Raw genomic sequence first — 14,908 nt, forward strand, 5'->3', positions numbered from 1 at the left:
ATATTCCGACATTGATACGTTGATCGGACTACTGATAGAAAATGCTGACTTGATATACGTGAGAGGAAGATCAAAAATGGAATTTTTAATGTCGAAAATGGATCAGGAGGATGTCGCATGCAGAGTCATTAACGTGGAGAAATTCGATGATGATAATTGGTTGAATCCGCCGAAATTTCAACCGGATCACGCCCATTGCATGTTTCACTCCGGAGGAAGACTGCGCATGTGCGCGTTGAGAAATTCTGCCCTTTTATATAATTGGTTGTATTCAAGGATCCCTGTATGAAATAAAACTTTCTTTATTTAAATAAGACTTTTTATTTCAATCCAAAAAAATTAATAATACATTTACACGTAAAAATAAAGCACGCTAATGCTATGATATGAATACAAACTGCGAAACTGTAATCTATTGAAGTATAATTCTTTTTTCGTTCCATTTCTCGAGTAATATTCTGCGTCATCTCACGCAAAATAGCGACTAAAAGCGTTTGGTTCATCACTTCTCTTTGTTATTTTACCTATAAAAGATTAGCTAGGAACCGAATACATTTTAGTATTTTACTGACCTTGAACGAGATGAGAGTCTTGTTGCTATGCTACGCTGTCTTTACTACCTGTTCGGACGTGTCGACGATAGTCGCCGCGCTGCCCGAGGAAGGTGTGATTGAATATTTACAAAAATTCGGATTCCTTTCACCTAACGACAACGAATCTTTAACGCAGATCAATGCGTCGAGTTTGCAACGTGCCCTAATGGATTTTCAGGATTTCTATAATTTACCGGTGGATGGTACTCTTAATAACGAAACCGTCGAACTAATAAATAAACCCCGATGTGGTGTAATAGAAAATGCCTTCACGACTGTTTCGCGATGGCAGAAAACGGATTTAAATTGGTATATTCAAGTACCGCCCAGTCACTATCAAGAGTTAAAAGTGCTGGCAACCGAGGTTTTTAAAATATGGAGTGATGAATCAAATTTAAATTTTTTCTTAAATTATTCAGAGCCGGATATAATGATTTTGATGTCTGACAAATATACTACCCACAGACAAAGCATAAGATGTAAAGGGAACGAATCCTGTCCTTTTGCTTTTGACTGAAGGGGTAACATATTAGGACATGCATTTTTTCCAAATCAACAACAAGAGTGCGTGGAAGTTCATTTGGATAAATCCGAAGATTGGTACTACGGTTTAGAAGTGCCTGCGCCCGGAGGAAAAACGAGCTTGTTTACTGTGTTGTTCCACGAAATTGGACATACGTTGGGTTTGGCGCACAGTAACGATCGCAATGCCATTATGTACCCTTGGTATAGCTTAAATTCTAAGACATTGTCATACGACGATGTTGCAGGTCTTCAACGTTTATATGGTAAAAAAACCACAACCACCGTCCGCGTAACAACTCCGACCACAACAACATCAACTACCACTACTACCACAACTACGAAACCTCCGATAGGGAAAAACGAAACAAAAGTACCAGATTTGTGTCACGTAAATCCATCCATATTTTTGGTTACGTCTAACCATCATATGTATCTATTTTACGACAAATGGGTTTGGATAATAAGATTAGGTGATAAAGTCTACATGGAACCTAAAATGATATCAGATTATGTCCCTATTTACGCTCCTATTTCGCATATCTACCAGAGACCCAACGGACAACTTTTGGTAGTCACCGGTGATTCGTTTTATTTACTTCACTTCCCGAGTTTCACGGTAGTGGGCGACCGACAAAGCGTCCAGCGACTGGGTGTGCCTGCGGGTAAAACAGTGAACGCTATTTTTAATACGTATGGCGGTCGAACGTATATATTTTACGGTAAACGCTACTATGCAGAAATAGACGAGTGTTCTTTGAGTGCGAGTGAACACGGTTTTACTACGGAACTGTTTCCGGGTCTGCCCGACGATTTGTCGGGCGCGTTTCGATACACCAACGGACATTTGTATTTTTTCAAAGAGAAAACGTATTACGAATACAACGAATTTTTGAATAAATTAACGAGAGTCGGTGAAATAGACTTGAGTCTTGTCGCAATTAATTGTCCCACAGAGAGTGTCTTTAAACAAATTAGGGATTTGTTAAGAAAGTTATCGATCTTTCACAACAATGAATAAGAAGTTAGTTTTCTTCGACGATTTTAGAAGCTTGGATACCGATCAACTTGAATTGATTCCTGTGCAACATTTCTTGGAGCATGTGAGACCGCACGATTTGTTAAATATGTGGCATAAGTTACCAGTACGACATCGCAACAATTTTGAATTGCAAACTCATTTGCCCTGCTTTGTTCACTATAACAGACCGGACAGCAAAATGCATATCGACGGCCCGGCACCTCCCCAGAATAAATGTCATTATTGTTTGAGTGTTATAAAAGCAGTTACCGAGATCTAGGATAGATTCATTCGGGCTAGAAACATGGTTTTGTTAAGTGCTCACTTTGTTTTGTTGTCGGCTGTGGTACAAAACGTTTTCTATATACATAAACCTAAGGATGTGATTGAAGCGTTCGTTTGTTTCAAAAATCATAATAATCGGTGCATTTGGCCCGATACGTGGACGCGTATGCAACTCGCTCAGGTCAACGGAATCGACAAGCTACAAACTTTTAGCGTGACATTGTCGAATAACACTACCGCAGATAAGCCGTATTTAAATTACAAGGTACGTTTCGTTTTCGCGAACCGGAGCTACGAAGACCACGGCGAATGGCAAACGATCGCTATCAAGAATTCCAATAACACCAGCGGCGGCGTTAACGACATTTGCGGTAACGAATACAACATCTCGGCAGATCGAAAAACTATTTTAATCCCGCTATATGTAACTACGTGCGCTTGTTTGCTTCTTTTGGCAAAATGCTTATTCAAATTGACTAAATGTAAATATCTCTCTTAATTACACCGATAGTGGGGGGTTGTTGATATATAAGTACATTTGAATTTGATACCGAAGTCAGTCTGTTTGTCACAATGTGTAACAAAGTGGTCACTATCGATGAAAACACGATTTTCGAAATAAAGAATTCAGGTGTCCGTTTCATCTTCAAGAACAAGCACATAGATTTTCAAGTCCAGGATTTTTGGGATTTTTTGTTCTTTCTGGAGGACGAGGTGGGAGAAATCATGTTCTGGAACGACATAACAGTCTACATCGGGAGCAGTATCGAGGTGACCTATTCGAACGAAGAAGAGAGCTGTGAGTTGATACTGAAACAGGATCATGGCGACGAAATTATCCTCGACCGCGATGAAGTAGAAAATCTCATGGACCAGAAACACCGCTTGTACGAAGCATTACGTTGTCTACATATGAGCTAATAAATATTTACTATTGTATCTATAATTTTTCTTTTATTAAACCGTGATTATTGAGACACTCTGTATAAGTCACTCGACTTGTTTACCGACGACCCGATCCACCGCGTCACCGCGCCACACCGTCTCCGCGCCGCACCGTCACCGCCCTCTACCGGGGGGGGCCTACGACGGTCGGAGCGCGCGACATCTAGCAGCGACGGGCGGAACCGGGGCAAAACAGGACGCTACACAAGCTGGCGACACAAGCGCGCGACATCTAGCAGCGACGGGCGGAACCGGGGCAAAACAGGACGCTACACAAGCTGGGTGGGGGGCGGAGCGCACTCTGGTAGACAGGGGGGACACTAGGACGCCACGCGCGGGGGGCCCCCGCTGCGGGGGGGTTAGGAATTAGAACTTTTATGAAAAGCAAAGAAAACACGGAAAAGATTGATATAATAAACATTTATAACATTTGCCTTTTCCTGTATCCCTCACTGACTTTTCCAATGTTTTCTGAAAAATAATTTAGATCGGAATGCAAGAAATACATTTGTGATTGACATGAGTCAATCTATATGTCTAAAAGCTCTTAATAAGTATTCGACTTCGAATTTCCACGTAGTTGTGCTATCCAACAAATGTTTTCTTGTTGGTTTCTAGGTTAACATGGTAAAAATAACAAAAATAACGACTAACCAAAGTAACATCTACAGCGATACCAGAACTTTGTATTCTGAAATATTTCAAATTTTACTGATTTTTTTTATATGTCATGACTGCAAACGTAACAAAAACTGTATTAAAGAAAAGAAAAATTATTTAATAGTGACACACCTTTCATTTCCTTACCTATAAAAAATATACATGTTTTTTTTTTTAATTGTGTAATGTGTCTGATTTTAGCAATTAAAAAATGGTCACTTGGCGAGACTATATTCTCTAATTCGAAAAATCTGAATTAATTAATTAATCAAAGACTAGAGTACATTTTTTTGATCGGTAACACCCACGAGCATAATCTAGACTAGACTATACTAAAAACACTTTTTCTAATTGGTCCTCATCTCCCACCAAATGTTTTTAGAAGCAAGTATTGTTGCCTTTATCAGGGCAATGTGGTTTTGATTTTTAGTGAAAAGTTCCGGTGGAGAGTAAGGAAAAATACTTGATAAAAGTTTAAAAAAAAAGTGTAATGAATACTACATCTTTTGGTACTACAACTAAGCTAGTGTACCGGATCAAATTATAACCAAGAACGAAACCAAAAGTGGTGGGGGTGGAAAGGCATACAAGGAAAAAATCCACCGTTTTGCGCCCTTGTGAAGCAGCTAGAACTGTCCATTTGTGGTAAAAATCATATCAGGAATATGTGAAAATCTGTGGTGACCTAATAGGGATACCCGATACTACTTGATCCTTATTTGAAATAAGAAAAAAGCAAAGCAAAATTTTGTTTTAAAGTGGAACGGCGATGTTTACTTTTCTGTGTCACCCTGTATATTGTTAATAAGTTAAGTAATTTTAAAATTTAGGTTTTAAGTCGAATGTATTTTTGCGTCAATTAAGAATTTGTTGAAAAATTTTCTGCAAAGCTGCACAAAAAGCAGTGGCGTACCTTCTCTAAAAAAATGGCATACCGAAATTGGGAGTTATTTTTGATGTGGTATGGTGTAAAATTGCAGCGCACCTTGTATAAACGTAAAGTTTCTTTTTACCGGTAACTATACGGGACCCGGAGCCCAAATTACAGATATTTTCTGTCATAAATCGGGTCGAGGTGATTTCGATAATTTACCGCGATAATGCCAATAAATTCGTGTGAGTAAGATGTGTCGGGAACCCGTGTTCATGTTGTCGTGTCGTATTTATATACGTGGTTTTCGTTCTGTGCTAATAACACCGCCGATAAACTTTCGACGCGTTGTTAACACATGCAGTCGCGTTTAAACAGTACGGTCGAAAGAATTATTAGAACTTACGAAGTGAATTGGATCAGTTAAAGAAAGGTTCCTCTCAATTTCCACTTTCATACCTATAAAAATAAACTAATCCTATAATTAACTTCAGTCTGAAATTGCCAAATTTTGAAAGAAATTACCGCAGGCTGTGGAACTTGTAGATACAACACCGAGAGCGATGTGTGATTCAGACAGAAGAAGCCAGGAGCATCTCTGATGAAACCTCAGGTAGACAGTCAACACCCGACGTAGACGAAATCCGGAAGTAGTGTAGTAAAATAAAATAAAAAAGTGTGATTAAATATGATCCAAAATTTGTAAATTTCTTGTAAGAAGCTTTGTTTGTTTCGATTGCACTTACTTTGAATGTATCTGAATTTTGATATTGTTTTTCTTCTAGCTCTAGCTCCCAATCTTGTTATTATCCTTGAAATAAAAGTTAATAAATAGTATATTTAAAACGTTTTCCCTACATAAAAGGTTGGTCGACGCATATTAAACTACCATGGAAAATGGAAAACGGCTACACGATGGACGTGGAGGCGGATTGTTAGAGTAGAGTTTATTGACGTCTCAGTCCTCTCGAGTTAGAAGGTTACCTCGGTTACCTAATGTTGCCGAAAATTACTTTGAATAAATTATTTTCCGATTGAGTCAGCAACGGTTATGGATAATGGCAGCCATTATTCATGAAGCATTGCAAAAAGACTAATTTCGTGTTGAAGAAAAAAATGTTTTATCTTCTAATCTACCAGCAAAAGATATTAGTTTTGAAGAAATCCTATTATGAAAGAACTGAGTATTCAAACAACATTTTTTCAAAATACAGTGGGAAGATATTGCAGGAAACAAAATACTGCGCTTACCATTGTATCACTGAAGAAGAAAAAAGACATTGAAAATGGAAGATATAAAGTTGCTGTTCAACCAAGCCATTATAAAGTAGGCCCAGAGAACTGGTATATGCTAGAATTCTATATTCATTGCAAATTTTCCATTACAAGGAAGGTTTGAAGTAATTCCAAAAAGTGTTTCCGGGTGGTATCGCTATATTTAAAAATACGATGTTGGTTTGACTCATTTAAACTTTTGGTATCAATTTTTCCTTCAATTGTCAACAAAGATAGTCTGTAAATCTTTGAAAGAGATATGCCCATTTTTCTTCACAGGTCTTAGTTTAGGGATTTATTAATTAATATATGAATAATATTTACATATTTATTTTCCTATAAATAGTGCATTCTAGATAGTCAAGATTGATCGACCGTAAATAAGTTTTTCTTGCAAAGAGAACAAAAGGGAAACTTTTAAGATTAACTAATTACAATTTTAAAACATTTTAATTACAATACTTAAAAATATGTAATTTTTTTTATTCGGTGTACACCGAATCACTTTTGACGATTGAAAAATATAACACGTGGTAAGCCAACAATGGTTCGATTCCGCACATTGTGATTAACGGGGGAATTACATTGTATTACGTTTAAATATTACATCGTCTGCAGTCTGCGGTCCTCCGGCTTCGAGAGAGAGAAAGAGAGAGCGAAATGCCCCGACTAGCTGAGAAAATGTCACACCTACGACTTCGCTATATACACAGCGTCGCCCAATGATTAATGTAGTACAACCTAGTCAAAAAGATTAGGTCAGCCACTGCGCTGGCCTGATTTGAACTCATGTTGCTTTTAGTTCCACATCGCGGATTTAGATATTCAGATATTAAGATATTCAAAATAAATAACAACAAATCCGAAACGTCCACTCAGGATGATTCCTTTGAGTTCGTTTTCGTTTGGTTTACACCACGGTGTTGATTTCGATTGCGTAAGGTTTTTTGTAAAAGATACGAGTTAAAGTTATGTTTTTGATAGGACACACTGAATTTATTTTTAAATTTAATTGTGCTTTGTATACGCTTTTCAGATATGTATAGTTGCTTTCTAATTAGACAAATATTTTTTGACATTTTTGAAAACGTTTTCCATCTTTATTTTATTCCAAGTAATGTATTATTATTATTATTATTATATTACAAAATTAACCTTAAAAAACAGTTAAAAAGTTTAAGTTTAGGGATTCAAGGCAAAAGTATATGAAACACCACCACTTTCTAAAAATATATGATAGTTTAGGGATATTTTCAAAAATATGTATATATAATGGGTGTTTTTTTTTTCGATGTATAGAACTTTAAGTTGGTATTACTGTTCAAGATGGCGACCGATTTAACAGCTGTCAAGTGATATACGACCACAAATGTTGGAAAAAGTCATCGAAAATTGGACGTCCAGATCGGACTACATCCGCGCCAGCCGTGGTGGTCATATGCCAGAAATCGTATTTAAAATGTAATGCCACACGATTATCTTTCGGATAAATAAAATTCATGTCAATCGAATAATCCATCGTTGTTTTATTGCAACTTAAAGTTCTATACATCGAAAAAAAAACACCCCTTATTTATGCTTACTGATTTGCTTCCCTAAAAAAAGGTGACGGAGATCAGTATTTTCAATGTTGAATGCCTTTTGTACTCTGCAGTTTGTAGTATTTCCGATAATAATATAAATAATAATCATGATAATAATAATAATAATAATACCAATAAGAATATTCTATGGAATAAAATAAATAACCGTGTGTTCCATTTAAAAAACATAACTTTAGCTGGTAACTTCAGAATTATATTTTTTACAAAAATCTAAGTATGTCAATGGATTCATCTTTTAATTACGATACAGGTTGTTTAAAACGCAAAGGGCTAGTGCAGAGCCCAAATTTTCTATTTCACTCTGTATGTCGCGAACAAAGCCAGCTAGGATTGTTTTGAAAACATCTTATGTTTCACAAAAATCTCCAATAATAACTGAGGCAATACCAACGAAAAATGGACACACTGGACTCAGCAAGTTCAAGTTAAATTTAAATATTTAGTAGTTCCTGTTTCTAAATTCTAGAAGCGTATCGAATGACTAATAGTTTTGGTTAGTTTTTGTATTTTCCATCTTAACTTTGTGGTTGCAGTGTTTTTACAAAAAATGTTTTTTGAGAAAAAGAATTGTATTTAATCAAAAAAATATCTTTTACACTAGTGGCTCGTCTCATGTTATTCGTTCCGTAATGAAAGTCGTGCGCTGAAGAGGAAAGAACCATTCGGCTCCAGTCTTTTTTTGACCTCCTCTATTCTTGCCTGACGGATACCCTACGTTGTGGATTCTTGTGGATTCTTTGTACCACTACCTACTATCTACTACTACCACCACTATAAATGGCAAACTTCCTCGGAAGAGCTAACGAAACCATTATTATCTCGCCCGCAAGTTGCTAAACTTATCAAACATACAAATCTTATACTGAATGTACTGCATTTGCTTTTGATAACTGCCACACGCATAGATTCAATCACTTAATTCGCAGTATGCCAAAAAATATCATCGATTGTTATTCATATTTATCCCAACTGCCTGAAAAATTGTTGCAATTTTTATATGACACGGTATATAAATTTCACTTCTGATCTGATTTTATCATTACGTCCCCTTCTAATAAGTTATGGCCGTGATCTTTGAATATTTTGTGATGCCGCTCGAACACCCGGTATATAAATTGGTATTCCGGTCAGGCTGCGGTTTCAGTGAAACGCTGTGCCGTCGAAAATAGCGATATCAAGATCGTAGAGTCGATTTCCTGTCACGAAACAATATTAGATAAATCGCGATCCCTCGGCGAGACTGTTAAACTGTTTGTCGACTTTGTTAGTGTAGCCAATTTAAACCAAAATAGACAAATCTGATGACACCGCGCACTGATGGCTTTATTCCTTTGACCTCTTTCATTCCCTTACTTATGTCCTTAGCTTAAACATAAGAAAGGTCATGTTCTATAGCTTGAGCTGCTAAAGTATTAGTTCCATCGACTTATTATAATGCTTGCTATTGAAATGTAGTTTTTGTTGTTAATTATTCACGCGACCTATGAATCACACGGTGTAAAATGACTTTATACAAAAACAGTTTTTGCAGGACATTTAAATACTACTCAGTCGTTTCTTAATGGTATGTTAATACTGAGGGGCGTATCGCGGATTTAGTTTAAAAATGAACTTCATATCATCTGAAATCCTTGACGTTTTAACTTTTGAGATAGAGGGTGGTACGGTTCTTTTATGTATCACCTAAGAAACCATTCCAGAGATCTTTCTGAAATTTGGTAAATGTACTCCCTATATGAAGAGGCATCTTCAGGTGTAGAACACATTTTTTGAGGTTCTACGTTAGTGGCGTCTGTCCGAATATTTGCTTTGGATAGTCTAATATAATAGTCTAATGTATCTCCAAAAGTGAACGCCCCCTATTTAATCCGTGTGAAAACCGGTGTACCTAATTTGTTATGGCAAGCTTTCAACGCATTGGGCACAGTTTTTGAATGCACTTCTAAACACTTTTTCACACAATCAAATATAGTCTACTCTCGATTTTATAATCCTTGTCAGAAAGAAACAAAAAGCAACAGTAGATAGCAGAAAAAATAAGATAAGGCTTTTAGAACCAGTACAAAGGGGTTCCATATAAAATACGAATTCATTTCCTCATGTGCCTGCTAAGTTGCTAAATAAACTGAAATTACATAGTAAGTTAAGTAAGTATAGTTTTTTTCTTGTCCATTTAATTATTCTTCTACTGTTTTAATGTCTGTTTTTTCGTATTTAAACTATTACCTTTTTCCAACGTTTATTGTTATTCTTAGCTGGTTTACTTATTTATTTATGATATTTGTGTCAAATTTGCCTTATAATAATAATAATAATAATCAATTATTAGAACTGGTCAAAGTTCAGTACCAAAAGATGTCCACAAAATAGATGAAAGAATGTGGGAGCCGCAAGAAAACATTCTAGAGACCCTTATTAGTTGTCTCCATGATGTATTGTAAACCGTTATTTTTAATATTTAATAATATTTACTACAGTTTATCTATTTTTGTATTCCTATTCTATATAAGTTTTTATTTACTTGTTCTTAGAATAATTAATATTTCAATTATCTGTCCTCTCCATATTTATAATTATTGTTATATTTATTATTCTACCTGTAGTAACGCCGCTCTTATATTACCTTCATTGCCTTTCTAGTGTATGCAAATTAGTGTGGCCCTAATCTAGGGACGAATCGGGGTGTGTGGGTCTTAAAAACATTTCAATTCATCTGAACTTTACCATACAGTCATTAAGTTGTTCACCTGTAGGAATTGAGAGGTAAAGAGTTGCTACGACACCAAGTGTTGACAATATGCGATGTCTGTTGTACTTTAAAGCAGTCAAAATGTGCTGCTAATTTTATACATATTTTAATTGTCTTTAACATTGCATAGGGTGGACCCTAATATGATTCGCGGAAGTATGTACACCACACGCACGCACACAGACACACCTGAAACAAAACAAAAATCGCAATCTTTTGGTGGTCCAGGGGATTAGTAAAAGTTTCGTGGTTCAGCCGTATTTTTTGGGCGTATGTAAATAAAACTACAACCGTTAGATGCCGAAAACTTTAATGGCCGGCCGCCAGAAGAAATACAGAATCGGATTTGCATAAACATCGATTTCAAATTAATGTTCCGTACGCGGAAACAACGAGGCAGTTAGAAATTTGTCGTTCGCGACGTAAAAAAACTGATTTGCATTGCGAAAAATGTTTACCGTACGTCGGATATTCGCTATTGTCTGTCGGACCGACGATAACGGCGGATAAAATATAACAATTCGTTTCGGAAATTAAGCAAAAAGATAAGGAGATCGAAATAAATTATGCGACGAGAGGCATTAAAATATTCTCGACTTTGGACATATTAATTGGAAAGGAAGCATTAAGATATTCCTAAAATTCGGTAGATGTCATCTAGTGATAAAATAAATGGGAAACTATTACATGCAGACTCAAACGCGCGACAGGAAGATAATGGCTAGTCCAATGGTGTTATTTGTTAAGCATGCAATAGAGTTCATGCAAATTTGAATTTATAATATAATACCGAAATGAGCTTGCTTACCATTTTTGAACACTTATCATCAACACCAGTACTATAAAGATAAGTAATACGATAATTATGATAACGTACATGATTTCATAAAATGCGATTACTCGTATTTTACTGTACAAGATCCTGTTGACCAATGTTCCCGAATGTCTGAAGTTGGAAATTTCACCATTTTTGAAATTATTGCGGATAAAATGACAGCAGGTCAAGTGGCACCTCCCAAGATAAGTCCAGGCAGATCAATAAAAGTCTTTGAATAAGTGACCAAAATATCCACTCCTCTTATTTAAAAAAAGAAATACCTACCATTCGTCAGAATGACAGTATGTCGTTCACAACTAGAATAATTAATATATCAGAAGGCTTTTATGCATAGACAAAATATATACTGAATCTTTTATGGACCACTTTAAAAAATATGGAATTTGAAGACAATCTTTTAGCTTTATGAGACATGAATTAATGAAGGTTATATAGTGCCAAAAATGTAGCAAGAGAAAAATATTACCAGTAATCGGCAAGCTTCTGTGGAAGGCCTGTCAACGGCCATCGCGAAAAGGGAAAATGGATTTGGTGAACTGATAAATTTTCTTCAGACTGATTCACTATTAATTACGTATAAGGCATTCATGGCGCATATAAGAAGGCTTCAATTGCCGCCTGGAGAAAACAAGAAATTATCGACTAGTTAGTCACCAGTCAATATTCGTTGGACAGGTTGCGGAAAACCTCCACCACGGTCTTCTAGGTCAGACTAGTTAACCAAATAATAGCCTCTTTACATTTATTATGATTTTGATCTGGATTTGTATAGTGTTCGTCTGGCTTTTTTAACTAAAGTGAAATTAAATATGTTTATGTCAGAATGAAAATATAAGGGATTCTCTAAGAAAACTCGCCACTTTTCCTTTTTATGCATGCGTGGACATCCTGTATCCGTGAAAATAATTTTACGTTACGCACTAGATGCAACTTTTGAATCTATTTTTTTTCTATCGCTATCTATTGCCAAGATATCAACGACCGCCGCACTAATGGGACAACCTGCATTAATCAACTTTGGCTGAAAATTTTATCTCAAATGAATGTTTTAAAAATATTTCAAGTTAAAACATATAAGCTTAAATTTTCGAAATGAAATGCGACATTGTACAAGAAAATGAAGAGTTAAAACTTGAAGTTTTAAGCTTTTTGTTTTATCTTTTTAATATTTTAAGAATGGGTATTTATTTTAAACTTACAAGATGTTTACGGACCTACCAGAATAGGTAAGTCACATTTTACGTTAACGACGTGGTACAGGACGGGTCAAGTTGCACACTTCTAAAGGGAAACTCGATTTTCTATAGGAGAGAGACGAAAATTATTGTGGGTATCTGGAGCTCCATTCTCAGAAGACACTTTAGTAAAAGGTACCCATTTATCATTTCAGAGTAATGGGAGAATGTGCATTTTGCAAATAATTTCGTGTTTCATGTTCACAATATTTTCAAATCAACTTTTTACACAGAATAACATTGTTTCAATATAATTGTTTATATGGGACGTTCTGTTATTGAAAGTTACTTGGAATTACTTTTCCAAAAATATAGCATATTTGATATTTTGGTTGATAGTTTTTAACTAGAAGCTACCGGAAATAACTGCGCACTGTGTATGGTTTGTTTTTTGAAAGCGAAGCAGTGACTACTACTACTACTAATCAATTGTTAATTGTTAAAAAGAATTTTACTTGAACATGAAAGTTAAAGACTAGATTAGAACGAACTGAAGGACGAAATACCTGCCACACTGTACTAGAAAAGTGCAAGTGGAATTTACTTGGTTAAATAAAAATCTAGCATCTTTACAACCAGTCAGAATTTGGCAACGCATTTGCCTTCTGACAGTCGTTCTGTCTAAAATTTACTCCGAAATTAAAGAATTAAATTTTTAAAAGAAAACTCTAGCAAAGTGTCACATATTTTTGGAAATGTAATTTTAAGTTTTTTTCAAAGGTTCAAAAATATACAGGGTGTATCATCAAAAAATCGTAACTAAAAATATTATATTCTATGCGAGAAAGTAATAAAATATACATTTGCGATGACAGGGATTATGAATCACGGAGGATAACTTAAAAGTTATATCGTGAAGTTGAGATAAAATATTAATTATTCTAACACAAAAGCTTATATAGGGGTAAGAATAATATGAAAATAGATAATGAATGAAGACCAAGAAAACGTAGGTATTTTTTCGCATTTTCTTGAGGCAATTTCAGGAGGAATAAGGTAGAACATTTGGTGAAAGAAGTCTTAGAAATAGTAACAAATAAATTTTTTGCTCCCAATATGAGTATTTATTAATTTTGTGTCTTTTCCCGACAGTGCATTTATTCCTTCCATGAAAGCTTGCATCGCGCTTTTTAAAATGTAATCCAGCAATGTTTTATAAACGGTATATCAATTTACTCAAGTTTCGACCATGAATTCGTATATTCTGTCTGCTGCTGTCTTTCTCTATTAAAAGTGAGTTTTTCGTAACGATAATTCTTGAAAAAGTTGAAACACTTTGGAAAAAGTCTAACTTAAAAGTTTCCCATTTGACCCACTCTGTACATATATATTTGGCAGTTTTGTTTCAACGAATGCATTAAAAAGGAAAGTGCGGACGTTACACAAGGTTATTGTTTAGTCATATAAGACTCTTTTGTTTATTGTTATGTTTCCCCGGACCCTTTCTGACGGTCTGGCCGAAATTCGCACTGACAAAGCACATCGTCTCATATTTTTGGCTTTGTGTTTCGTCACACCGTCGTGTGTGTGTTAAGCGAAACCAATTGTGTACCCGGCGAGCACTTTACGAGTGAATACGCTGCGATATTTTGAAGTTTTATGTGCCGAATGATTGCAAAAAGGTACAAAAGGTCACTACCGAGCAAGGCGTAGGACATATACAAAATATTGTACGAGATCGGCACAAAGGTGACAGATCGGATAAAGAAAATTTCAGATAAATTATCTTTAATATCGAAATCTCTGTTTCGCAACTGCAAGTCCTGTCTTAGTGAAGTTGACTACATAAGCCAGAACTGCTTAAAAACTAAAATGAATTTCTAATAACATACGATATTTTTGTTCCATATTTAATATTATTGTAAAATAGTACATAGACAAAATATCACACCCAATAAAAAACTCAAATAGAAAATAATATACGTTGAAAAAACAGTAGGATTCAATAACTTTTCGATCTTATTGGTGCTGAAGTCTACGGGAAAAGTTATATAACGAAATATTCATCAGTTTTTCAGTATGCAAATGTAACAATTTCCAAAAGTCCCCTAAAAGTCCAACGAAACCTAGGGCGGCATCTTTCTTTTCACATAAAAGTAGGCATTGCGAAACCCGTACCTTTTTATCGTTAAGATACCCCGCAAAATTTGTCAAAAATACTACTCCCTGTACTGAAATTGTGAAATGCACCTTATAAAAATTTTAAAATAACGTTGCACCTATTTACTAAATAGATGAAAGGAAAAATTGTTTTTTTTTTTATTGTTCTGATTTCCGTTTTACCTAGTACCACCTAATCTTCGGCAGTGA

Source organism: Cylas formicarius, unplaced genomic scaffold (genome assembly GCF_029955315.1).
Source record: "Cylas formicarius isolate icCylForm1 unplaced genomic scaffold, icCylForm1.1 PGA_scaffold_12__32_contigs__length_19106922, whole genome shotgun sequence".
In the NCBI taxonomy this organism is placed as follows: Eukaryota; Metazoa; Arthropoda; class Insecta; order Coleoptera; family Brentidae; genus Cylas; species Cylas formicarius.